Below are 26,160 nucleotides of genomic sequence, written 5' to 3' on the forward strand. Positions count from 1 at the left end.
CCTCTCTGTCTTATCGCTCTTATTAGTTGTTATAGAAAATAAAGTTTATACGGTTATGCAGCATCTGACCTCGTTTGTGTCTTAATCTCGCTCTCGGGATTGTTTAAGAACCCTCCCCATTATTGAATCGGGACATTTTTTAAATTGGCGTCACAGACAGGATCCCTTGAGATGAGAGTGCTGTGTTACCTTGTTGTCTTGGATGCAAACCTCTCAGGGTGAAAAAGTTCTCTGTGTTTTATATTAAGTTGTGATCTCCTGAGAGCGAACAGAGAGAGCGTGGACAGTGATGTTGCATTTGTGTTTGGGTTAAGTTGTGATCTCTTGAGAGTGAACAGGTGAAAGTTATTTATCAAGTTGTGGCCCTCTCAGGATGAAAAACCCTTTGCATTGCTTTTGTGTGAGATTCACATTTGGTCTCCTGGGAGAGAATAGGGGAAATCTGACATTAAGGTTTGACCCTCTCAGGACGATGTCCCCTTTGTATCAGAAAAAGGGAAAAGGAATGGTCTGTGATGATGTGCCCTCAGAGGCTGAAGGAATAGATCTATGATATGATCTTTTGGAGGGACACAGATCCCGTCCCTCCATTCAGGGGCAAGACTGGGCGAAAAACCACTGGTTCCAACCACAGAGTGTGGTGGATCGGATAAGGGTATTGCAGAAGGAAGATAAGGTTAGAAAGGGGAAAGGAAAAACTATAATTTGTGCAGTGCTAGGAGTGAGTCTGGCAGCTGCAATGGAAGAGAAAATGGAGAAGTCTAGTCAAACTGACACTTTGATAGACTCGCTGCAGACGGTCATACAGACCCTGCAGAACCAATTGAGAGATACTAAAGGGTTGTTAGAGGAGGAAAGGGATCAAAATAGAATATTGAAAGATGAATTGAGAGAATACATTTTGGCAGAGACAGATACCCATGCCGAGGCAGAAGTGAAACTTCTGGAGAAAGGGATACGTCAAACCTATCCCCAAGGAGATTTGCAGAAGGCAAAAGAAACTTTAGAAAGTCACCCCCACATGTATCCATTGGTTAAAACAGAGTATCTATATGAGGACAATAGTGATAACAGTCCTCAGGTTATCACCAAGGAAGTCCCATTTACATCAACTGAATTGGCAAAACTGAAAAAAGATTTTTCAAGGACTGCAAAAGAAACAGAGACAGAGTACGTGTGGAGAGTGTCTCTGTCAGGAGGGGATAGAATTTTATTGTCTGAGAAAGAAGCAGAAGGATATTGGGGTCCGGGTGTGTTTCTAACCACTGGCGACTGCCGAGCCCCATGGTCTTTGACTCAGAGAGTTGCATACTGGGCTGGAGGGCTGAACCCCTTAGAGAGGGGAGATCCCCTTGCCATAACAGGTACGGTGGATCAACTAGTGGAAAGTGTACAGAAGGCAGCCTGTCTGCAGAGGATGTATGATCGGGAGCTCAAGCCCAACCAAGGCTCCCCGATGATGATGCCTGTGGACCCGGAGAGGATGACTCCCCTGATACAAGGACTCCCTGACTCCCTGAAACCCATTGCTATTCAATTGCAAGGGAAGATTCAAAACACTCCTAATGGAGAAAGAATAATGGCCGCTCTGGAGGGGATAGTGACCCCTGACCATCAACAGCCAGGGAAGAAAGTATGGACATGGGGAGATGTAGCCCAGGAACTGATTAATTTTGGGAGAAAATATGGTCCTGTTGGTGGACCGTCCCAAAGAACTGAAACCAGGGTTGTGCAGGCTGCAGAGCAAATTAGTGGGGGACAGTCATCAATGAAGAAGGGACAAGGCTTCCGATCACCCCGATTTCAGAATCCTGGGAGAGAGAGGTCCCTAACTTGATTGGGATTGTGGCAACTAGGGCTTCAGAAAGGCATTCCTCGGAAATTGATGGATGGACTCACGACGCAAAAATTAGAGCAACTTGTGGAGAAATGGCCCGAACAAAAGGTCACTTCCAAACCAACCCCTAATGCTCCACCCTTAATAGACCTTGGGGAGGAGCCGACTGGAGAAGAGAAGCTGACGGGAAACTAGACCCTCCGCTCCCCAAAGGTGAGGGGGGATGAGGAGGATGGATGTTTGTAAGACAACTCACCTGCAACACAAAAGGAGACTTACTGATTACTGTTGCTGTAGGACCAAAGAAAAGACTGGTAACATTTTTAATTGATACTGGGGCACAAATTACATTGCTAATGTGGACTGAAGCAGAACAATGTGGAATTGCAATTCCATCCAAAAATCTAATTGTCCTAAATGCCCTGGGAAAAACACAGTCAGTACCTATGACTTCAGTAAAATTATGGTTACCAGGAGAGGAAAACCCAGACAACACTATGGTAGCCATAGGATCTTTCCAAACAAATCTCTTAGGCATAGATGTTTTGAAGGGCAGACAATGGAGGGACACCCAGGGGAACTCTTGGTCCTTTGGTGTCTCCCAGATCAGGCAATTGACCAAAAGATCAGACACAGAGGTGCATTTATTGCAAGCAGCACCTGCCCTGCCTCCCTCTAAAGTGATCAAAGCAGTTTTGTCAGGAACTCCACCCCCTGACGGAGTAGCCCAGAGAGCCTCCGTGCAAAAACGGTATGCACAAATCGAACATTATTGTGAAGTCTTTTCTGTAACTGAAGGAGCCACAAATGTGTTAAATATACAGGATGAGGTAGAACCAAGTAGGGAAACACCCGAGCTTTTGCCTGTAATACAAGTAGTTCCTCCATTTTCTGAACAATTGCAAAATGTCTGGTTTACTGATGCCTCATCAAAGCGAGAGGGAAAAATTTGGAAATACCGAGCTGAGGCACTTCGGAAAGACACCAAAGAACAGATCATTACCGAAGGAGAAGGTAGTGCACAAGTATGAGAATTAATTGCTGTGTGGAGTGTTTTCCAACACGAGGCTCAGTCTGCTTCTTCTGTCTATATCTATACTGACATGCTGTGTTTAAAGGTTGCGCTGAATGGATTCCGTTCTGGGAACAAAATGGATGGGAGGTCAACAGAATACCCGTATGGCAAAAGGAAAAGTGGCAGGAAATCCTTACCATTGCCAGACAAGGGAAATTTGCAGTAGCTTGGGTAGCATCTCATCAGCAAGATAATACCCCTGTGAGCCGATGGAATGCCGAGGTGGATGAACTAGCTCGGCTGGCTCCCCTACAAAGCACCCAGATAGCAGAAAATTGGGAACGCCGGTTAGAATGGCTACATGTAAAAAGGAAACATTCAGGAATTAAAGACCTGTATTGTGAGGCACAAGCCCAAGGGTGGCCAGTTACCAGGGAAGAGTGTAAAACTTGTGTATCTTCTTGTGAACAATGCCGCGTCCGTCTGGACAGACATCCACTGGGAAGTGACCCCCTGCACTTAAGAGAGGGAAAAGGCCTATGGGAGGCCTGGCAGATCGATTACATCGGTCCCTTTCGAAAATCAGAAGGAAAATACTATATACTGGTAGGCGTAGAGATAGTGTCTGGGCTAGTGCAAGCTAAAGCATGTGCTAAAGCAATGGGAGAAAACGCAGTAAAAGCTCTGAAAGAATGGTTTCAAATCTTCCCCAAACCACAGTTGATCCAATCAGATAATGGTTCACATTTCACAGCCAAAGTGGTCCAAGAGTGGGCAGCTCAGGAGGGAATTTTGTGGGTGTTTCATCCTCTGTATTACCCACAAGCGAATGGAATTGTGGAAAGAACAAATGGTCTACTAAAACGCTTCCTCAAACTGCGTAAGCCAGGATGGGCTGAGCGAGTGTGGGATGCAGTGACCAGCGTCAACAGTCGCTGGGGAGTGAATGGATGCCCAAAGATCACAGCATTCTGTCCTAAACCTCCAGCAATCATGCCAGCCCCACATGGTCCCGACCATGCCAGCAATCCATCTCATTTCCCAGGACAACCTGTCTTGGTTGAACTCCCCACAGTGGGCAAAGTGCCACTGGTGTTGGACACACCTCTTAATAAATACACCTGGAAAGCAAAAGATGCCTGTGGGAAAACTCACAAGATTCACACTAGATGGATTGTTCCTTCTTTCTAACCTGAGAAGCGAATTTGTTCTTTTGTTTCACTTTCAGGAGGAAGCAAGCGACGCAGACGCACCCACAGAAGTGAAGCAGATGCAGATTTTAGTGTAATTTTGTTAGGATGTATATGCTATTTTTTATTATAGTATTCTGTGCATTTACCCATGGGAGTGAAAGGAAACCAATTCCCCCATCTCCCCTCAGCCCATACGACCCCTTTGAGGAAAATCAGTTTGTTTTGTTAGCAAAAACTGTAAACCAAACATTTAATCTAAGTCACTGCTGGGTTTGTGGAGGACCTCTAGGATTGTCAAGCTGGCCATGGGTCTCTACACCCCTTACTCCAGCACAAATTGTAAATAACTATAGTGAAACTAGCAACACCACCTGGGATGATAGTGGAACATGGCCAATTCAATTTCCTAATATGGGTAAATTTTGTTTAAATCGCACCCAGAAGGGAGGGGTCAATGTGGGAGAAAGTAAGTGTCAATGGACACTCACACATAAATTGGTGAACAAAAATAGAGGTGTTTATATATGGATGTGGCTTAATGAAAATGGGTGTAACAAAGGATTTCAGGGGTTTTGGTCAAACAAAAATGAAACTGCATATGCTAAATTACAGAAATATTATTTTTATCATCAAGTTTGTGAGTAGAAAAATTACACTGGTGCCTGGTATTGTACTGCTCAAACAAATGGCTACCTTAATGAGTTCTTTATCCCCTTGGGGGACAAAAACACAACTTACTTTCAAATTCCAAAAACTGCAGCTGGACCATTTGCCAACGGTGCCAAAGCCCAAAAAGGCCATTATTGGATTTGTGGACATACTGCCTACAAACAACTAACAGCAAACTGGTCAGAGATTTGTTATATAGGGATTATTCGCCCTCTGTTTTTCCTTCTTCCAGAGGCGGATGGTCCTCAATTGGGAATAAGACTATATGACAAATTAGGGAACAAAGGGACTGTCCACAGCAAGCGATCTGTTGAGTTCAAAATTGGTGGAACTCGGAAGTGGGGAGAAAATGAGTGGCCTCCCGAAAGAATAATTAAGCATTATGGGCCTGCAACCTGGAATCCCAATGAACCAATATCAGGGGCAAGAGAACCGATTTATAACTTGAATCGCATAATTTGACTACAAGCAGTTTTAGAAGTTATTACCAATAAAACTGCTAATGCTATAGACATTTTAACCCAACAATCTCAACAGATGCGCACTGCAATCCTTCAACATCGCATGGTTTTGGACTATCTATTAGCAGAAGAGGGAGGGGTATGTGGAAACCTAAATGTTTCTAATTGTTGTTTGGAAATAGATGATGTAGGTGAAGTAGTCCTTCAACTAACTACAGACATTAGGAAACTGGCCCATGTCCCTGTTCAAACATGGAATGGCTGGAGTGGTGATTTATGGTCTTGGTTACCCAGAGCACCATGGGTAAAACAGCTTTTATCTGTTATGTGCATTTGCTGCCTTGATGTTTTTGCCCTGTATCATTCCTTGCTTTGTTCAGTTAATCCAACATGTTGTATCCAACATGCAATTTACCTCTACGGCCTCACCTGATGGTGTAAAACAGATTTATGCTGTTCGCCAATCAAAGTCTACCGTTGTATCAATCATTTAAACCTTATATATATCTACACATGTATCCTTGTTTATATTTAAGATAGGTGCTTTGAGGCCTAAACAACACATGCACTTTGGGCTGGGGGCGTGGAAATCCATTTTCTTGCTGCGTAGACGGACCCCCAACTCAGGCAAACTAGACCACCATTTTGGAGCTCCAGAATTTATTGCAACCATGGATATGGATTGCATTTCTGCATTAGCTTTAATCCTTGTTTTATTGGCTATTGACATGTTTGTTATTGTAATATTTCTTTTTTGCCATTGCGAATGTCATTTTTGTAAACTACCTTCGTCTTCCTCTGCCGCTTCTCCTGAGCAACAACTGCTGCATTCCTCTGCTGATTCCCCTGCGTCTCCTCCTCAATCATCATCTTCTCCTGCCGCTGTTCCTGAGCCTCAACCACCATGTTCTTCCACCGCTTTACCAGAAACTCAACTGCCCTCGTGTTCTTCTGTTGATTTTCTTGAATCTCGAGCTTAGTTTGTAAGATGCCTTTGTTTTATAAAGTAAATTAGTTTTAATATTGTTAGAAATAATAGTACTGTTTATTTGTTTTGATTTAAATTTAAAATAGAATTTTCCAGGCTCAAATGACGCATGTGCTTTGGGATAAGGAATGCCCTTTTTCCCTCTGCTCATGCTTATCCCAATCCCAGCAGACCGGAGCAGCAGACCATGTGCACTTGCAGGGCCCTGACCATTTTGTGGTATTTTTTGTTTACGATGGATTGCGTTTTAACATTACTTTTAATTCATGTTGCCCTTTCTGCCCTGTTGGCTATTATCTTGCTTATTATTGTCATACTTCTGTTTTGTCCCTGTAAGTGCTTTCCATGGAGACTGTCGCTGCGTCCCTCTGCAGATTCAGAGCCTTAAAGTTAGTTTATAAGATGTTCTAGTTTTATAAGGTTAATTAGTTTAAATATGATATATCTGTTAAAATTGTTAGATAAAAATGTTTAAATATTGTTAAAAATATGTTTGCTAGATAAAAATATTCAGTTGTTAAAAATATTAATAAGAATATATACTTGTTAGACTAAAAATGTTTATTGTTGTTTAAAATAGTGTTAAAAGATGTTTATCTACTGTTGTTAAGAATAGTCTTTAAAAAAAAATGTTTATCAAAAAAAAAAAAGGTCTGTCAAAAAGAAAAAAATTCATTTGTTGTTGTATTGTGCACTTTTCTAGCCTTTCTCTCTCCCCTTTCTGTACTGTTATCTTTCACACCACCACGAAAACAGCGATGTTGAGCCACGGAGTGGTGTAAGGAACTTTTGGACTTTTAGTATGTTTCAACATCGCTGTCCCCACGACGACCACTTCCTGACTCAGCATGAAGGAGTACATCTTGAAGGAGACACATAGTCCCCGACGAAAACGACATCCGCCCGAGACGAGAACACCAGTAGTCTCAGCAGTCACCCATCGAGCTGTGCCTATGCGTGAGCCGGGTGGAGGGGAAACCACGGCGAGACAGATCGGCCCCTCGCCAGCACGACCACCATGGACACCCGGGCATGTGCGCACGGAGGACCACGGAGTGGCACCTTCAAAAACGAGCCCCGTGGAAATGGGCAGACAAACTGTGGGAACGGGGACTATAAAAAGGACAGACTGCTTACTCCTTTGATGAGGGGAACCAACTCAGAGCCAGGAATGTGGAGCATCATCGGACCGACAGAACATCGCCGGATCCCTGGTCGTGGTGGTAGTAATTAGTTGCGCCTCTACCGTGTTCTTGCTTAGGGATTCCGACCTTTTCCTTTCTTTTCCTCTCTGTCCTATCGCTCTTATTAGTTGTTATAGAAAATAAAGTTTATAAGGTTATGCAGCATCTGACCTCGTTTGTGTCTTATTCTCGCTCTCGGGATTGTTTAAGAACCCTCCCCGATATTGGATCGGGACACTGGCAAGGACAGAAGTGCCCAAATGATTGTTTTCTACATGTAAGGAGGGGTTACTTGCGGTATACTTGGACAAAAATGATTCTTATCCTTCTCTCCCCCACTGCCATTCAATAAAAATTTTCAGCTTCCTGCATACTCAGATGATTTCTCATAAACACACCACCAAAAATACATAAAACACCTTAATTTTATGTGGTAATACAAAGACAATCTAGGTATTAAAATTTAACAAAACTGACTAAGAGAAACAGAGGAAGCATAAAGCACTCTCAGATGTATTTAGTACTTTTATTGCTCTACAGAATGAAAGTAAGGCCCAGGTCTATAAACTCTCATTCAGATGATGTTCTCAAATCAAGGGCAATTTTTTTCTTCAATTTCAAAAGGAACAAGCCTAGAGCTGAACAAAATTAGAAATTATGGACTTGATGTAGATAAAATTATCTGTCAGTTGTTACGTGGAAAATTATAACAGATTATTGCAGTGGTACCCAGTGGCATTAAAATCCTTGAATTTATTAAAACATTATGACAAGATAAGAATCACAGGCAAAACCCTGGAAATTAAATTTAGATGCAACTAACATTCAGTTGTTTGAGTTCCTATCATGTGTTTCCCACTCCTTTTGAAAATAAAAGGAAAAAAATATTTAAAGAATACATCCATTTCTTGGATCGCCTAAATGGCCAAAGCTCCACAGAAGCCAAAGAAACCATGCTGACATACTCAGCCAGCATATACACTTTTCATATGGAAATGCTCTATTTGCTTTCTGAATGTTTTCATTTTTAATAAAAAGCTATTTTTTATTAAATACAAGGTACAAGGCACTCTGTTCTGTGAGCTATCTTTTATGAACCAAATTTAGACCTGTTTTATTTTGTCAGTATGAAGACAAAATGTGGTATAAAAAAAACCTGATTTAAAAAGAAAAAATTAGAACAGAGTTCATACATGTCCTGCTAATAAAAATATGGGACAGCAAAAGCTCTTTTACTGCTCTCATTTCCATACATCGCTAATAAGGAGTCCTCAGACAAAATATTTGTGTGTATCTTCCTCTTTTCAGATAAGAAATGCAGATTCCTGTTAGACTGACAGGACATGGGCTTTTGCATGCATGTACCAAACATGGGTGCTGCAGGTTCTCATGAGCTGAACACAGTTGTTTGACAAAAAACTTCAGGAAACAAAACCAAGCATGTGCAAAGTAAACATAACAGACAGCTAACTCTTAATGAAAAATTTGCCAGAAACACCACAAAGAAAAGTGGTCCAAACAGTAATCTTTCCTAAGATTAGTGTAGGCCTTTATCATTTTACATAGTTTCCCTATTACCTGCCCTGTTTCTGTTAATTTCTGTCACCATCAATACAGAAGCCATGTAGCATTGCCACATCATTATCCACTGTAGCAGAAATACAGCAATAAAGAAACAAACAAAAAAAACACCCCTACTGGTGTTTTTCTGACACCTCTACAGAGGGAGGCAAAAAACCACAGAAGAGCCCCAAAGCAATTTTGTCAGTGAATATGACAGCTATCAGTTACAGCATTGGAAATGTTGTGGGAGATTTCCTGGCCTGTTTGTAGATGTGTTTGTTTTTACAAGGTTCTCATCCAAGAACAAAACACCAGTAAGCCTTGTGTCTCCCTGCAGAGTTGATTATATTAGATCATTTTATCTTACTGATGGAGGGGAGAGACAGGCTGGGCATGATGAATGGCTATTGTTATACCCTACCTGACCATCCTGGCGCCCACCCAGGCACGCAGCCTGATGGCAATCAGGTAGCCTGACTCACATGATATTTGACAAAGGATAAGTCAAGATCCTCCCCATCTGTTATCAGGAAAAGCCTTCTGTCTACTTGCAGCAATACTGCAGTGTTATATTTACCACTGAAAAAATGTGGGGAAATAAGAAGTGCAGTTTATAGGTGTCCCTGCTATGGTATTTACATGATTAAAAAAAGGAAGTACTTGCAGTGGAATAAATGGCAGCTATCTTCTGTACAGCACAGCCTAGAAAACATATATGCTTAAAACACCATATTCTTTATAATTGCCAACATAGCTGAATGTGAACACCTACAGTTAGCTACCCATATCTATGCTTAGCTGCCTAAATTATGAGCCTGCTATAAAACTTATGTAGAACTGACTCATGAGGAAAATTTTAGAAGATAGCACAGGACTTAACACAAATCCCAGTATTTGGCTCCATCTGATATATGTTGTTGCAGCTTCAAATGGGAGCATTTCTGTTGCAGCTTCAAATGGGAGCTTTTCTGTTGAGAGAGAAGAAATTCCAGGAACTGAAATATGGAACAGGGAATTACTAATACATTAAGTAAAAACATTCTCCTACCTCTAATAACATTAAAAAAAATACAGAATGACAAGGAGTATCTGTAAGACCAAACAATATTTGAGTTTTGGATCTTCTAACCTGAATATCCAGGGACCTCTAAGAAGTTTCAACTGCAGCAACACTACTTGTGGAACTCAAGTACTAAACTAGATGATGTATTTCCATTTATTTGCATAACTTGTGATTTAAACAAATTATGAAAAAAACCACCTTCCACATTCAGGGGTAGAGTCGCATCTAGCTCAAGTGTTATGGCAGTATATTAATCCTACTCAGTATGGGAATTGCATGCTTCCAGGCTTTTCTTGCCTTCACTAGAAAAAAGGTAAACTTTTTGCTTCTGTCCCTGTATAGGCTTTATCATTTGTCAATTCACCAATTATCTATTAATAATTTACTACCAAGGATTATAATTGTTTCTTTTTCTGTAGATAGTTATTCTTGATAGCTTAGGCAGTCACGTACTTTCCTACTCTTAAAACTGGCCTTGTTGCTAGGCAGCAAACAAGAGCAACAACACACACATTGTAAGATCTCACTAAATAAATTATCATCTAATTTCTTTTGACCTGAGCCCAATACTGGTATTTCTCATTAAGAGTTTTGTGGGTGCTTTGGACTTTGTTCATTTATAACTTGAGGGTCTCATTTTCTTTTTATTCCAGAAAGCCATATGCAACTATTTCCTGTCTCTGCAGGCTGAGAACAAAGCTGATCAGCTGCAGTTTTATTGCTAGTAAGCTCAGCCAGCAAGCAATGTCTGTTCATCAACTGTATTGTGCACAATCACAACCACAATAATGTCACCGGCCAACTTTCAGCAAAGCTAAAATACCCTTGAAAGCACACAGTAGCCAGAAGGCTGAAGGGTACAGGACCTGAGCACAAAGCTCGCTTCTTATATCATTGCTGGATGGATGAGATTCTGATTCTCAACACTTGCGGTGCCAACAGCTGAATTTAGTAAGAGTTGAGGATGAAGACTGGACCTTATTTCAGCATATAACTGAAACACAGATACTTCCAGAAGTTACCTATTGTAATTATACCGCACCACATGATGTAGATGCTTACGTATGATGTAGCAGCAACTTGGGTTTTGTATCGTAACAGAGCTCCAATATGACCAGTGAAGTAAATCATCTCTTGCACAGAACTATAATGTAGCACATCTACAGAGTTCTCCAACACATCTTTATTGCCCTTTACAAATTATTAGACAGTTAAGAGTCAAATAACTTCTGGCAAAGTCCATAGTGATAGACAGTACGGCAATGGATTTCCTTGTCATTTGCTACTGACTGTCATGCAGTTTTGCTCAGTGAGAAGTGGGAGATGTAAATGAAGACCTTGAACACATACAGTTCCTTGAACTGGGCTTTTCTTTCTTCCATTTCTGTAGTTAAAGCTGAAGCAAATCCCCATGCTACGCCAACAGAAACAGTGATACACTATTGAAAATACTTCCCCTTTTCCACGCAATGCAACATGAAGCATGGTGTCACAACTGAATACTAGACAACTGTAGGTTTAGATCCATTGGTACAGTCCTTTGTATTTGTGCTGAGTGGACCATAGGCACTCCAGATCTAAATAAGAATGTTCTACACCTACTTTGCACTTTGTAGGTGAGTGCAAAGGCATTAGTGCCTAAGGCAATGGAGAAGTGCAAACACATACAGTCAGTAAACATGCAAGACCTAAGAAACTTAAGTAGGTAGGATAGAGAACCACATGAAAATGGGTAAAACAGCTCTTCTCAGTCCAAATTACCTAGTATCAGAAAGTAATTTTTTATACAATTAAAATTCATACACAATACATAAATGTGCCCTTAATTACCATAATCCCATGAAAACACAATAAAGACTGATTATACAAACCTTTCTCTTTATATTTTCTACTATAACAAAAACCTAAGGCCCATTTTATATCTCTCATAAATCATATATTACTTTACAAACATCCTCACAATTTTGCTGCATTCAGTATGGCAATTTCTGCAGTTAGTGAAAGAAAATCACCGTTTTCCAAATTATGAACTGAGGTAACAGAATTTCATATCTATGATTATATATAAAATAGATGATTATAACAAAGCAGAGAACTGAACATTAGTCCCTTAACATGTAGATTTTCTTCATCAAAATCTATATAAGGCTAGAACATAGAATATGGCAACAAAAGGACAAAAATGCTTAAGACAAAGCACCCTCCAATCTTTCCCTGGCAAAACAACTTTACAGTCAAATGCAACTAGGTTTCACTCTGCCACCAGCATTTAACTGAAAAGACTGCTGCAAAATTCTGTGTGTCCATTCATTTCAGAGCGGATCAATTTGGATAAAGTAAGATTTATGAGAAGTGCAGATTCTTAGCAGTGAAAAATCTAAACAGAACATTTTCTAAGGTTCGGAAAAGTTGTAGCCAAAGTTGTCATCGTCATCTGCTCTGGCTCTAGGAACAGTAACAATATAATGAAAAAGTTTACTGTAAAATTATAATATTCAAATAAAATAGAAATCCCAAAGCAGTTAGCTAGAGCATCCCACAGCAATCAAATTAATATATCTGAGGTCACAGTTTCCTGTTAGGCTCAATCCGTGGGACCCGCAGACAACTGCTGGACCCCTTTTTCTGACCGCATGATGCTTCTGCTTCTCTTGCATCAGGTTTGACAATCAAGTAGCTAGAGGGTGAATTTGTTCAACAGAAAGCTGATCTGCCAGATACTATTGCACAAAATATATCCGTTAAAGAAGAGTTTTCTCTCAGTAGAAGGCTAGAAGCTAGACTTTACTGCTCTAGCAGTAAAAGGTGAAGGTGAAGGTGTTAGTGAAGGAAATTGCAGGACTACACTCAGTCTCGGCAAAATGTTTTTCAACACAGTGGTCCAGCTGAACTCTACTCTGGCAAAATTAAGTCACACCATGGATGTACAGTTACTACATGTGACATGAGGGACACAGAAGGAATGAGTAACAGGAAAAAAATACTGCTTAGCAGAAGGTCCCAGTTACAGAAGATACCAACAGAAAACTGCCTTCTGAGGTTACACCTGTCCAGCATTACAGCAATTCATACACCCAGCCTTGGCTAACAGCAAAAAGAAAATTTTTAATCAATGCTTATGAAGGTGGGCTTAGTGAAGAGTAAAACTGTAGCCCTCAGTTCTGCTAAAACCATTCCATTATTTCATGTTTTGATTAATAATAGGATTATGTTCTTATTAAAGTAGATGTTTATAGCTATTGCCAACATTTTTTGAAAGGCTGTAACTCTCCTTTGCTTATGCTCTGCATGAGATGTGAGATTTTATGGCCACCAAGGTAGTTAATCATGCCCAGCTAGTTGGACAGTAATACAGTTTTCATGTCCTTCATGCTCCTTTTTGATCAATTCAGATGGGAAGAAATACATAACTTGAGGTAAGGCAACATCAGCCTGGCTAATACCTGGTGCAGATCCCAGATTTCAGCTGCCCCAAGAAGACATGCTGTGAAAATTAGCAGCAAAACACTTTCAGATGGACAAAACTGCACCCACAGCTCTGATAAAATGTGGAAATGAGAACCAATGTATGCCTCTGATATAGAGAGCTTCTGCACTCATACAGACAGAGGTTTTGTTAGCACAGCTGAGCAAGTCATACAGTGCTCGTACTGGGCAACAGTGCAAAGCAGCTATTGTGGACAATAGCACAGCATACGGGGCAGGTATGGTATGCAGCTTATTTTAAACTGTGTGCCTCACAATAAGCATAAGCCTCTAAAGATAGCTTTGGACAAGTCTTGCATAACATTTATTTTTTTCTTTCCAGAAAATATTTGTTAGTGTCTTCTTCCTAGAACTGAGTTGCATTCACATAAAAGTAAAGTAGGGAAATGAGTGTTCACATTTATTTTTGTTCAAAATCACCTCTCTTACAATACAAGTCTTGATCTGGGGTTCAGAAAATGCTGAAGTCAAATACAAAGCTGCACAATCAGGTTTATATTTAAAGTTTACTACTGTTTCTTGGGGCACTTCCCATAAGATAGAAAGATTTCCAATTCTGCTCTCAACAGAGTCTCACACATCCTCTGCTTCTGGAGTGTTTCTGGCTTTGCATTGATAGTCTGGGTCCCCAGGGGAGAAGCACAGATAATTATTCCATCACACACAGCCAAACACTTAGGAAACATCCAATTACAATGCAGCTCAACCAAAGCAATGGGTGTGAGGCAGCACATATGACACACAGATAGACACAGCCATAGTCAATGATGATGTAGGCAAACATGCACTCCCTTATCTTGACTAATAAACCTATGTCCAAATATATCACTCATCATGGATATATATTTATACTCAGCTATTGAGGCAGCATATGATAATCTTACTACTTATTTAAAGTACTAATTTATACATATTCTATCCATTTAGAGCAGATCAAAACTTGCATGTCACAACAAATGCATATTGACAACAAGCCTTGAAAATATTAATATATCTCATTTACCACACCTTACCCCAGAAAACAAAACTAATTTAAAAAAATTAGTTCAAAATCTCCAAACAAGTTGGTTGTTTATGTTACTCACTGTAAATGAAAAATATTATTAATTTATGGTCCTGACTCACCCCATGAAATTGTAAGCCTGTGATATCCAGTGGGCCCAAAATCTTCTGTTTCAGCAAATTGATGTACTGGTTAAATTCTTCAGTGGACATCTACATGCTAATGAAAACAATGCTACTATAGCTAACTAATGCAATTTCAAAAGAAAATTGCCCAGCAGTGACAGGAAATAAGTGCACATGCAATTGTCCAGTTTGCTTAGAAATTAAGTCTGCATGTCCAGTGTCTATTCCACAGACAGTAAGTAATGTTTTTACCCCTTCATTTGACACGACTCTTACTAATGCTTAAAAGCATGCTTCCTACTTCATCTATAGATTTTAATTTGCAAGATATTTGATAACACAAGGCACAGGAAAAGTAGAATATATTATTAATACCTTTTTTTCTGGATATGTTAAAAAATAAAAAAAAGTATTGAATTATTACGAACCTAAAATCTACACAGTGCAACCTTTGAGGAATTTACAGGAAAAGGTATGCTTTTGAAATAATCATATGTATAAATACTTGTCAGAACCATGAGAGTATAATATTGTGCCTCATTGTTTTCCATGTATTAGTTTAAGAACCCAAGTTTCTATAGGGAAAAGACAAATCTGAAAAAAATCTCTACATTACGATATTTTGATTCAATTTAACTTAAATGTGACGGAAAAACAGAAAAAAAACAAATACAGTGATAGTCAGACTACTCCCATATAATAAAATAGTTTGATTCGGTCTCTCTGCACTTCATAGCATCTGATGGCAGGCTCTTTACCAGAGCTGTAAAACATACTAACAGTGGTATTAAGCTTACCTATACCATCTCGCCACACAGACTAAACTTTACCTACACAAAATGCTCTTGCCACTGTTGCATTTTGTACCTACGCAGTGTCAAGTTTCAAACAAAGTGCAGCAAAGACCCAAGAAATAAAGACACTCTTTTGCAGGCTAGGAAGAACCAGATGATCCCTCTCTGTTAGGGGAAGACATCACCAAGGAAGGTTATGAAGTAGAGACACAGGTCAGCCCATAAAAGAAACAGTGGTCCTCCAAGAATGCTGGGGCATACCAGAAATGATGGAAAGAGTTAGAGGACAATTCATCAAAAAGCATTCTAAAGATAATTGGGCAGTTACAGGATGTCATTGTTTAACCCCAGCTGGCAACTAAGCACCACCCAGCTTCTTGCTCATTCCCCCTCAGTGGGATGGGGGAGAGAGAATCAGAAGGGTAAAAGTGAGAAAACTCATGGTTTGAGATAAAGACAGTATAATAGAAAAAGCAAAATCTGCTCACACAAGCAAAGCAAACCAAGGAATTAATTCACCACTTCCCACCAGCAGGCAGGGGTTCAGCCATCTCCAGGAAAGCCAGGCTCCATCACATGTAGCAGTGACTTGGGAAGACAAACGTCATCACTCTGGACATCCCCCCGCTTCCTTCTTCCCCCAGCTTTATCCGCTGAGCATGATGCTGTATGGTCTGGGAGATCCCTGTGCTCAGCTGGGGTCAGCTGTCCTGGCTGTGTCCCCTCCCAGCTTCCCATGCATCCCCAGCCTCCTTGCTGGTGAAGTGGGGTGAGAGGCAGGAAAGGTCTCAACTCTGTGTAAGTTCTGCTCAGCAATAATGAAAATATCTTTGTCTTACCAGCACTGTTTTCAGCACAAATTCAAAACACAGCCCCATACTAGCTACTATGAAGATTAACTCTACTCCAGCCAAAAAGATCACACAGAATAACTGATAATATACAGTTGCCAGTGTCAGAACACCAAGGTGAAAATAAATGCTTAAATCACAGTCAAACAGCAGTGGTGATATGTGAACCACTGAAGTAAGAGGAGGACACAAAGTTTAAATCAGGAAAGCCTTGAACTCAGAACGACTAACAAGAAGCTCCTAAGAAAAGAGCAGACAAAAAGTGCCATTGACACATGCCTGACTGCCAGAATTGAAAGGAGGACACACCAGCTCTTCCGCAGTTCCAGGTACCTTACAGGATTCTACAGTAACTTAACACCCAGGAGAGAGGCATAACAGCAGACTGATAGTTCAGCAAAAATCTTTTTTTCTGTATCTAGAGATAATCCAGAAGCAAAGTGAGCAATATTATAAAGAAAATAAGACCGGAATATCAAGTCTTGGAAAATGGAAAATTAAGGTCTCCTAATGTTAAGTTCTCATGATGCTTCAACAGATTTCTGTCATGGTTTAGTCAAACTAACTGTAAATATTAGTCTATGCATTTCATAGCATTTGTTCAGGAACAAAAGGATATTCAATAAAACCTGAAAATATAACAAGAAATATTTCTCAAAAAGCTCCAAATAAACACAGAGACCCCACTGATGAAAAACACCAGCTGACAAAAAAATTAAAGGAATTGAAAATAAATTTGCTCTTCAAGACCTCTCAGAATTATTGTATTTATTTGACTAGCATCTATTTACCGGTATCCTTCATACTAGTGCCCTAACAAATACGAATTTGCAGTTTACTCCATGCCTCAGAGATTACGAATAAGTAGTTCTAGAGCATTATTGTTATTTCTTGATGGAAATCAGGTTTTCAGCTACTTCAAGTTAGCTCCAGTTAACAGTATAAACTTACTAAGTTTCAACAAACAGCTGTCTAGACTTTCTACTGACTCAAAAAAACCCCAAGGATCTTTACATTTCCAGCAGTTACCTCATTTTCTCCTTTACTTGTTTTAAGCAGGCTCTAATTTTTATTTATTTATTTATAATACTTAGTTCTGCACTATCTAGAGTGGAAAACTGTCACATGGTGTTCAGATTATTTAGACTAACATGCCCAAAACTAAGCACTGAATGCAAGTTTGCAGAATACGGATACTTCAAACAGATTAAAACGCATTCAAATTAATCATTCTTTTCCTTGAAATTATTTCTGTAGCCAAAATATTTTATGTTCCATTCCTATGTATTTCCTAATCCTTTATGACCTATTTTATTCCAGTGGAGCACAGATGTTTTGCTGAGATCTACTGCAAATAGGTCTCACAAAATAAGACTAAATACTGTAAATTAATAATTCAACATAACAAGAAAATTTAGATAACACATTATAAAACATATTGCAGATAATATTCAACGATAGTTTTAACCTGTTATATAGTGATAATACAGCTACTGTATACTTTAATGGGAAATACACTTTAACCTAAAAATAAGTATCCTTAATTTGTCCACCTGTTCTCTTTGTCTCATTCTCTGCAAATAACAGTTCCTGATAAAAATGAAGATGTGCTTTTGCTACATGTCTTCCAGAAGCGTCTCTAGATCAATCAGCATTTGAGTTATCATTTCAGGAAATTATATATAACTCAAGGCACAATTTGAACTATCTCTTGAAGAGCCTACATTCAGACCTTTTATCCCTCTGTCAACTCAAATTTGTCTGCTTGTGAAGTTACTGGAAAAAATGACTCAACGTTAATTTTAATTACACAGAGTGAAAGTCCATTCATAAATATTGCCTCAGACAGACTTCACTTTGCTTCTTGAAGCTGACCTTGATTGACTGGTATATGCACTATATTCCAAAGAAAAAGTATCAAGACCTTGCAACATTGCTTTAACTCAATACACAGCCTTTCAGAAGAAAAAAAAAGGACATTTTTTCACATTAAAAAAAAAATTCAAAATAAGATCTCATTATATAAAGGCAATTTCCAGCAATCATGCCACCTCCCTAATATTATTTTGTGTAAACACCTAAGGAGTACTGGAGATGCACTAAAAGACAAGATTTTATTCCTTTTGAGATGCACCTAATTGAATATTAGAAGACCAGTATCAGGTTTTTTTCTTTGTAAATGACTGCAGAAATGCACTGGATCAAATTCAAGCATTTATAAGCTATTTAAACTCAAATATAAACATAGCTTTATGGAATTCAAGTTATTCTGAGAATCGGTTTAAAGGTATATAGTACACTGTTTCCCGAAATATAAAAGAAAATGAAAAGCACATAAAACACATTAAAAGAGCTATATAGAAAGAAGATTCCCACAAAATGAACAAAAAGTCATCCCATGTGCAGTTAATGATGGCAGGTGAGGTTAGCTTTCCTGTACTGTTGGCATTTTTTCCCTGATTGTCATAGTACCTCAGGGTCCTTTGAGCATTTAACAACACCCTGATGTTGTTAAGAGAGATGAGGAACAAACGCAAGGAGAGAATGAAGTCCAAGTTTGAAAGCATCTAGGAGCATAAGGATCATTGATTACTGAAGTCATGGGGACTCAGGCTTTTAGTTCTTTTGAGAGCCAATCCTAAATGATTTTCCAAAGTGACAAAGAATGTTTGAGAGAACAAACTCCCACTTCTACTTTCTGTGCCAGCCTGCACAATCACCCTTTGGTTTCTTGTTTCATTTTGTCTTCATCTTCTGAAGGGCCACAGCTGCCAGAAAACAATGAAGCTACGTGCACCTCTTCCAAACAGAAAATCATGAGAACAGTTTTGATGGAACTGTTAACTACAAAATTCATTCTACTCTGTCCTAGTGTACAGGGCAGGATAAATACTGTTCAAATGATCTGTAAAATGCAGCCCAAAAAAGGCCACCAACTTTGAACAGATATCCACTTTTTAAAAAACAAATACGACCTCAGATACCTCAGAGTCTTCATGGTTTGACTTTTCAAGTTTATTCACACCACTGTTAGTTATCTGAACTGGATTATGCATTGTAGCCCCATCCAGCGAAGCCAGATTATAAAGTCTTTTAATGTCAATCATGAAACAATCCCCTCTGGAGTCACATAACTGTACTGTACTTCATTTCTGCCCAAAATGTTCAGATACCTTGTAGCTGTTAAGCTTGTTTCAAAATAGATATGATATATTGGTTAGTTTAATTACTAACTGAATATAAATCATTCTCATAGTCTATATGAAATTAAAAACACTAGAGTACAAGGACAATATATGGCTGAGCTAATTGCAAATAGATCTAAAAAGCCCTTTGTTCTAGTTTAACAATAAAATTATTTCCCAAGCCTCTAACTTCTGTCAGGTGGTATTTTCTGCTGAGATATTTCTTCTCTGTAAAGCCAATAGTCATTAGGGTCTATCTCACACCTCCCCAGCCAGGGAGAAGGGCAGGCCCAGGCCTGAGCACCTCCCTGGGGACACATTAAGGCCAGGCCAGCAGCCTACCAGTGGGCCTAGCTTGATAGTGTCCCTACTTCTCTATCTTGTCATCCCTCGGTCAGTGTTGCCATCCTAATTTAATTCACTGTGAGCACTGCTACTTAGATTTAAAAGTTGTAGCAGGGGCACAGATTCCTGTCAAGAGCAGCATCCTCTGGCCCTGGCTATGGAGGGAAGCACTCAAAAAAACGATCACTGTGAAGGGCCATAAAGTTTTCTGATGCTTCCACCTTTCTTCATTGCTTTATTTGGCTGGTTTGTGAGATAAGCATACACAAGGTGCCTTATTGTAAGGAGCTGGTTAGATTTTCCTGCCTGATATCTACCATTTTCTATCCACACAATCTCCTCTGCCACCTTTTCTTCATCTGAAAATCAGCACTACTACTCTGCAAATAAAGTTACTTCTTACTGTAAGGGAAAGAATATTGTTTGCGCATATTCAGCCTGATGGGAATGGCAGGAGCGATTCACCAAAGCAATTAACGAGAACAATTCACAACCATTGAAATTCCTGGCCTGGGGTGAGAAGACAGATAGCCCTTTTGTCAACTGTGATGACCAATACTTAGAAATGGCTTTAGATGGATGCAGATACTGAGAGACTTGGGGAACCTGAATTTCGAACTTTTTCTCTCTTAGTAGGTTTGCGTGATGAGCTCATGCATATTAACTTCTCCGCCCTGGAGAAAGCCAAGGTTCGTTTCCATGAACATGCGACGTATGAACACATACATGAAGGGGCGTGTCGGTAGGCGGTTCGGGAAGCCTGTACACCCTGTAGTACGCAGCCAATGAGGAATCAGGGGAGGGAACCCGCGGTCGGGAGAAAGGGATGTAAACCATTGCACGACGGCTGTTAGGCGCGTCCACCTGGTGGGGCGCCCGGTCTTGCAAGAACGTAATAAAGAGTGCTTCACACCACATCCTGTCTTGGCCATTGATAATTGGTAACTGAGAGTTTCTCACATTACAGCCTCAACTGAATGGTGTTTCTAATATCATCGTAATGGCCTTGTATAAAACACCTTTCACTCAAGGCAGTTTTTGATCCAGTTGTCACAAGATGCCGTCAGTTTGCAAGCGTTCCTCATGCTCCTAAAATGCCTACTTTTTCAAGGCATACCCATCCCCTTAAAGTAGCTTTGTTCATCTACCTTACAATATTCATGGGCAGAAAGAATATAAAGAAATAAAGAATTTATTTAAATACCAATTGGTACATGATCTTATCTTGCATCTATTTTAGATCTATTGTGTATTCTGCTTTTTGTGGAAAGCAGAGCTACCAACATCCTTAACAGATATTTGTATCCTATTTTCATGGTCTTTGACTCTAATTGACTTTCTACCAGCCAGCAGCCATACCACAAGAACTGACTTTTTACCATGAAATATCTTGATTGACTTCAGATAATTCAACCTGAGAATATGAATGCCTCTTTGAACAATTCAGCAACTACAATGCAAATATTTTAATTAGCAAATCTATGGAGGATTTTCCTTCAGTTTGTTTAAGGGAATATGTTGGAAGGTGAATTCCTTCAGCAATGTATTTTAAAAACATCGATTGCTGAGCCACAGTATTTTCTTCTGAAGTAATATCCATTGATGCAACTGATATTTTTGCTTGGCCATACTCCTGAAAAAGTCATTTGAATAACGTAATTTTACTCCCCTCTTTCCCTAGATTGGTGCATGCCTCTCCTGAAAAAATCCAGATCCCCTCCCACACAACACTGGCCTCCTGAAAACGTCACAAATTCAGCCACTTATTCAACTCTGATTTCCAACCAGTAAAAACAGAAACTGTATTAGCACTTTTCAAAGCCTTGCTGAATCTTACCAGTGTTCAGCCTTATTCAGGAATTTATCCATCTCCCAGCATCTAAGAGAAGAGACATTTCACAGATGTTAGTCGATTGATTAACTCTGCAGCTGCAATGTAATAGCCCCATACATGTGATCAGGGAATTGTAACTTGCAGCTCTTCAGCTGTTTGACACTATTGATTAGAAAAACAGATTGCAATTCTCAGAATTGTAACATCATATTTTAATTACTGCCTCATACAGCATCTGACCTTCAGCCCATTATGATAAAATTATCCATACAGTGTCCAAATCTTTCTCCTACCCCCAGTTCCCTAAAGCTGATTTATCAGTGATGCCTAGTCAACCTAGATTCTACAGCCTTACCCTCCTCTCAAATAATTTTCATCATCTTCTATCTTATTTTGCTATGGGAAGATTCAACTGGATGTGTTTATAAGCAGCAAGGTAGTTGAACACCTTTTATTTCACAGTCCTCGTAGAAAAATGAAGACCTATAATACAAAGACTTTCAAATCAGTAACCCTTACATCTCTAGATTATCCCTCCTTTGTGTTACCTACAAGCACTTACATGGAATCTGGCAATGCTATTTATCCCATAGTATCTGATCCTTGTTACTACAGAAAGTAGAAATTATTAATCTTCAAGTAGATTTTAACAGTTACTATCAATTCCACCCACTCAAAGACTCTGCAAGAAGCAGAGTTTGGTTGTTTAAACGTTTTATTGATTTCCACCCCACTCTGAACCATATCTAAACAATCCTTTTCCAGGGCTGTTTAACAATCTGTGTGGGGAGAAGTGATAAGAGAAATTTTAACATGGGAAGCAATGGACCTACTAATTTTGTAAAGAAGCTCTCCATACCTTAAAGTGAGATTTGTGCAGAACCAAATAACCCAGAATAATCCCAGCCATAGGATGTCACTAGATTGCGTTATAAAGGTAGCATTATAGACACCCTTATACAATATCCGTTTCTATAGGAAATACACATGCAAAAATAGTTACTATTCAGGCTCTAAACACCTTTATTTCTTGCATTTATATTTCTTTACTGTGACAAATCTTTCTGTTTAAGGAAGTAAAGAGATTAAGTACACGATAGCTCTTTTTCTGCACTGTAATGGCACATGAAAAGCTGAGCTAACAGAAAATGTTTTTCTAGAAACAGATACGTAAACAAATTAACCAATTCATATCACTCAGAAGGGAAAAGGCTGAAGAAGTAAACGGCAGGGTCAGTGTGGGGCAACAGTTTCCAGTGACATACCCAGTTTCATCATGTGTGTAATGCTATGAAAAATGAAAGCGTGCATCATAACTGTGCAATTCACATCACAGAGGACTTTTAAAATAACAAGATCTTAATTGAGAACATTGTCTATTGCTGTATTGAACCAATAGTCAAGCAAGAACCTATCCCAAATCTAATATCTAAAACAAAGTGTGGACTATCACCATTTAATTCCTTAAACTTTGAAAAAAAGATGCTGGCATATGGACAATCTATCTGGGATGTTTCAAGGCACAACATTTGTACAAGAGTTAATGATTGCGTATGCTGTGTATGAATAAGACATTTAACCCTGAAGTCAGTTTAAACACAGGAATTGAAAGAGAGTCTAATCTACATACATTTATTCAAAAATTCTCTCATCCAAATTTGAGTGAAATGAATCCATTCTCCTATTGGAAATGTATTGTTTAGACTGATACTGCTCTGAAAATAATTTCATGTGGCACATTTCTCCAGATGTGCTCTGTCACCCACCCACCCATTTGTCCTTTAGATAATCTAACATGCCAATTGCCCCAGGATCTGGTGGCTATTCTTCTGCTAGTTAACTGAGCAGCCAGTTAGGTGTGCTGTAAATGAAACCATAGCCTGTGATGTTAACCAGTAATGTTTTATTTTACACTTGTACTCCCCCATTCTAATCTCAATACTTGTATCCTCCAGCCTACATAATCCATTCTTCAGGACAACTCTAGTTGCTCCTACTTTTTCTAACACCATTGAGTTTGGTCCAAAACTAGGGGGTTTTTATGATGTATGCAATCAAAAGACAATTGTATTATTAGAATAAATAGTATATTCCTCCTTCAATGTAATATCTAAATATCACACATCTAACAACAGCATTCCCACAGCAGCCATAATCAGAAAAAGATGAGAATCTGAGAACTAAAGAGAAGTCAAGGAAACCAAGAAATACCTGGTTTGATTCTTCTTAACAAGACAGATGAGCACAGAGCTTTTGGATCTAAGTACCAGAATTTGCAAAGTCTCCTGTCTATCGCCCTCAGTAGTAAAAAAAAACAACTTAACAAAAGCACATTACAACTTTTTTACTCATTTCCTGGTGCATTTCTGCATCAGAAAGTATTTTATAAGTATTTTATTTTTCCTTTATAATAAAACCCCAAATTGCCTCCCTGGGCACTCCTACTATGCATAACCTGATTTGTCCTTTTATGAACTCACTAACGTCTTTTTATTACAGTACAGGTGTTTGTAGTCAAGGACTTGAAAGAATGCCCTCAAAACCAGAATTGTCCACACCACACCACACCTGCCACAAAAAAAAAAAAAAAAAAAAAAAAAAAAAAGAAAGGGGGGGGGAGTGTTTTGGGTTTTTGTTTTCTTTTGTTTCTTTAAGAGTATCATGAATCTTACTAGCTCAGGATTCTGTTACAAACTCTTGGATTAAAGTGTATGTCCCAGGAGTGTATAGAAATAAGAAAGTGGGCAATGCTCAATGACCATGGATGAGAACAGAGTTTAAGAAACATGCAAAGGCTGTTATCTAAACTATTAATTCAATGGCTTTACAGCATTTTCTGCTCTGCTGGGTACAAATGAAAGGAAAAATTACCTATTCCAAGCCTATAAAACTTGCAGTCCCTAAAAAGGGCTGTCAGAATCTATTTTGGGAGATATTGTTCCTCTAAGTAAGAGGGACAGTTACATTTCTACTGAAAATTCCAGATGGAATTGAAACCAAGGATTAATTCTGTTCTTTCTGGAATCAAACCCTGCTCTACAATGACAAATTTCAACCACTCTCTTTGCAAATTTTGCTCACTAGAAAATGAAACTCATGGACAGAAACTCCACTTTTGTCACTGAGCTTGATTTCAGGCCAGATGCCGCTTTAGTGAAGGTGACGCATTCCAAGTCTTTGGAGTTAGGGTCTGTCTTCAGAGAAGGCAGATGAGAAATCATGTCAGTGGCAGTTTTATTTCAAGGGATGGAGCTTGGAAATAGCTGAATAAATACGTAGAGGAACACAAAGTATTCTGATCTCAAACACTGTACTTAGCTAATCACTAAATCTTTCATTATTAGCATAATGAAAACCACAATTATCACCCATCAGCCAAAAGTTTGGGCTACAAACTCTAACTGAAAAAATACATAGCAGCTAGATTCAGGGACAACAGCAGAACAGGAAAGAAGCAGATAGAATAGGATATACTAAATATTGCATACTGATGGTACAAACCTAAATAGATTCTGGAAAAAATTGTTTTAGTAGCATAAATTGCGTGTATAACTATATAAAAATATCTCATTGATACTGTACTAAAGACAAAGTCTATATAAAATAAAAAAATATTTAAAGAATCTTTATACTGCTAGGTTTGTTCTTTATTGCTTTACCTATGGCACCTGTAGAGAAGAATGCATTTGATTTTATATAAACATTATTTGCAGGTATAGCTATAAAGTGTCTACTGTTGGAAGTTGTAAAAGATTAAGTTAACCAGGTGTAAATATTTCAGTACTGGATAATTAAAATCCAGGTGATCATGACAACATAACATTTAACAAAGTACAGAGTTCACAATATAATAGTGGCTTAAAGAGCAAATGCAACTCAGAAAAGGCCAGTGTCAAATGGCTTCATCAGAGATCACGTTTATAAGGAACAAAATATGGTTTCAACTAGAGGAGCTATAATGAGTCAATAAGCTCTGGGGGAAAAAAAAAAAAAAAAAAAAAAAGGTAAAAATCTCCCAGTGAAAACACACCTGTGTTATCAGGTGGCATATTTTGTACAAAATTTTTTCAGAGTCTCCAGTTTAATACACTAGAATAAGCACCTTAACATAGGTACTTCAACAAAAATCTTCTATATTTCCCCATGTGTGAGATATAAATTTTAAATTGTGATTAGGAGATCCATCCTATAAAATGGTAATAAACTGAGCAACAGATAAACATCATCACTGGGTAATTTTACTTAAAGAAAAGGTATCTTTAAAAAGGCATGTTATCATTAGTGATTAGTTAAAATGCACAGCTTTTTAAATTACAAGCAATAATGAATTGTTAAGTTTCAGTCTATTCTAGCAAAAGAAAATAATGACATTTATTTGCTTTCCTGTATTGAGCACAACTTGCCAATTTATTTACTCGTGTGTCTAACAATTAATTTAATTCATTTTGTAATCAAAAAGAAATTCCTATCTCCTTTTAACATAGACATGATCTCTGTGCCCTAGCAAGTGTAAGATCACAGCCAGAAGTACCTTTGTTTTGTTTTTTAAATAAGACAACAGCAA

At 38.8% G+C, this 26,160-nt stretch overlaps 1 pseudogene; it reads left to right on the plus strand.

The window, feature by feature from the left end:
* Positions 1-472: 472 nt before the first annotated feature.
* LOC141961150 (uncharacterized) lies at positions 473-20,508 on the plus strand (annotated as a pseudogene).
* The last annotated feature ends 5,652 nt before the right edge of the window (positions 20,509-26,160 follow it).

Source organism: Athene noctua, chromosome 5 (genome assembly GCF_965140245.1).
Source record: "Athene noctua chromosome 5, bAthNoc1.hap1.1, whole genome shotgun sequence".
Classification (NCBI taxonomy): domain Eukaryota; kingdom Metazoa; phylum Chordata; class Aves; order Strigiformes; family Strigidae; genus Athene; species Athene noctua.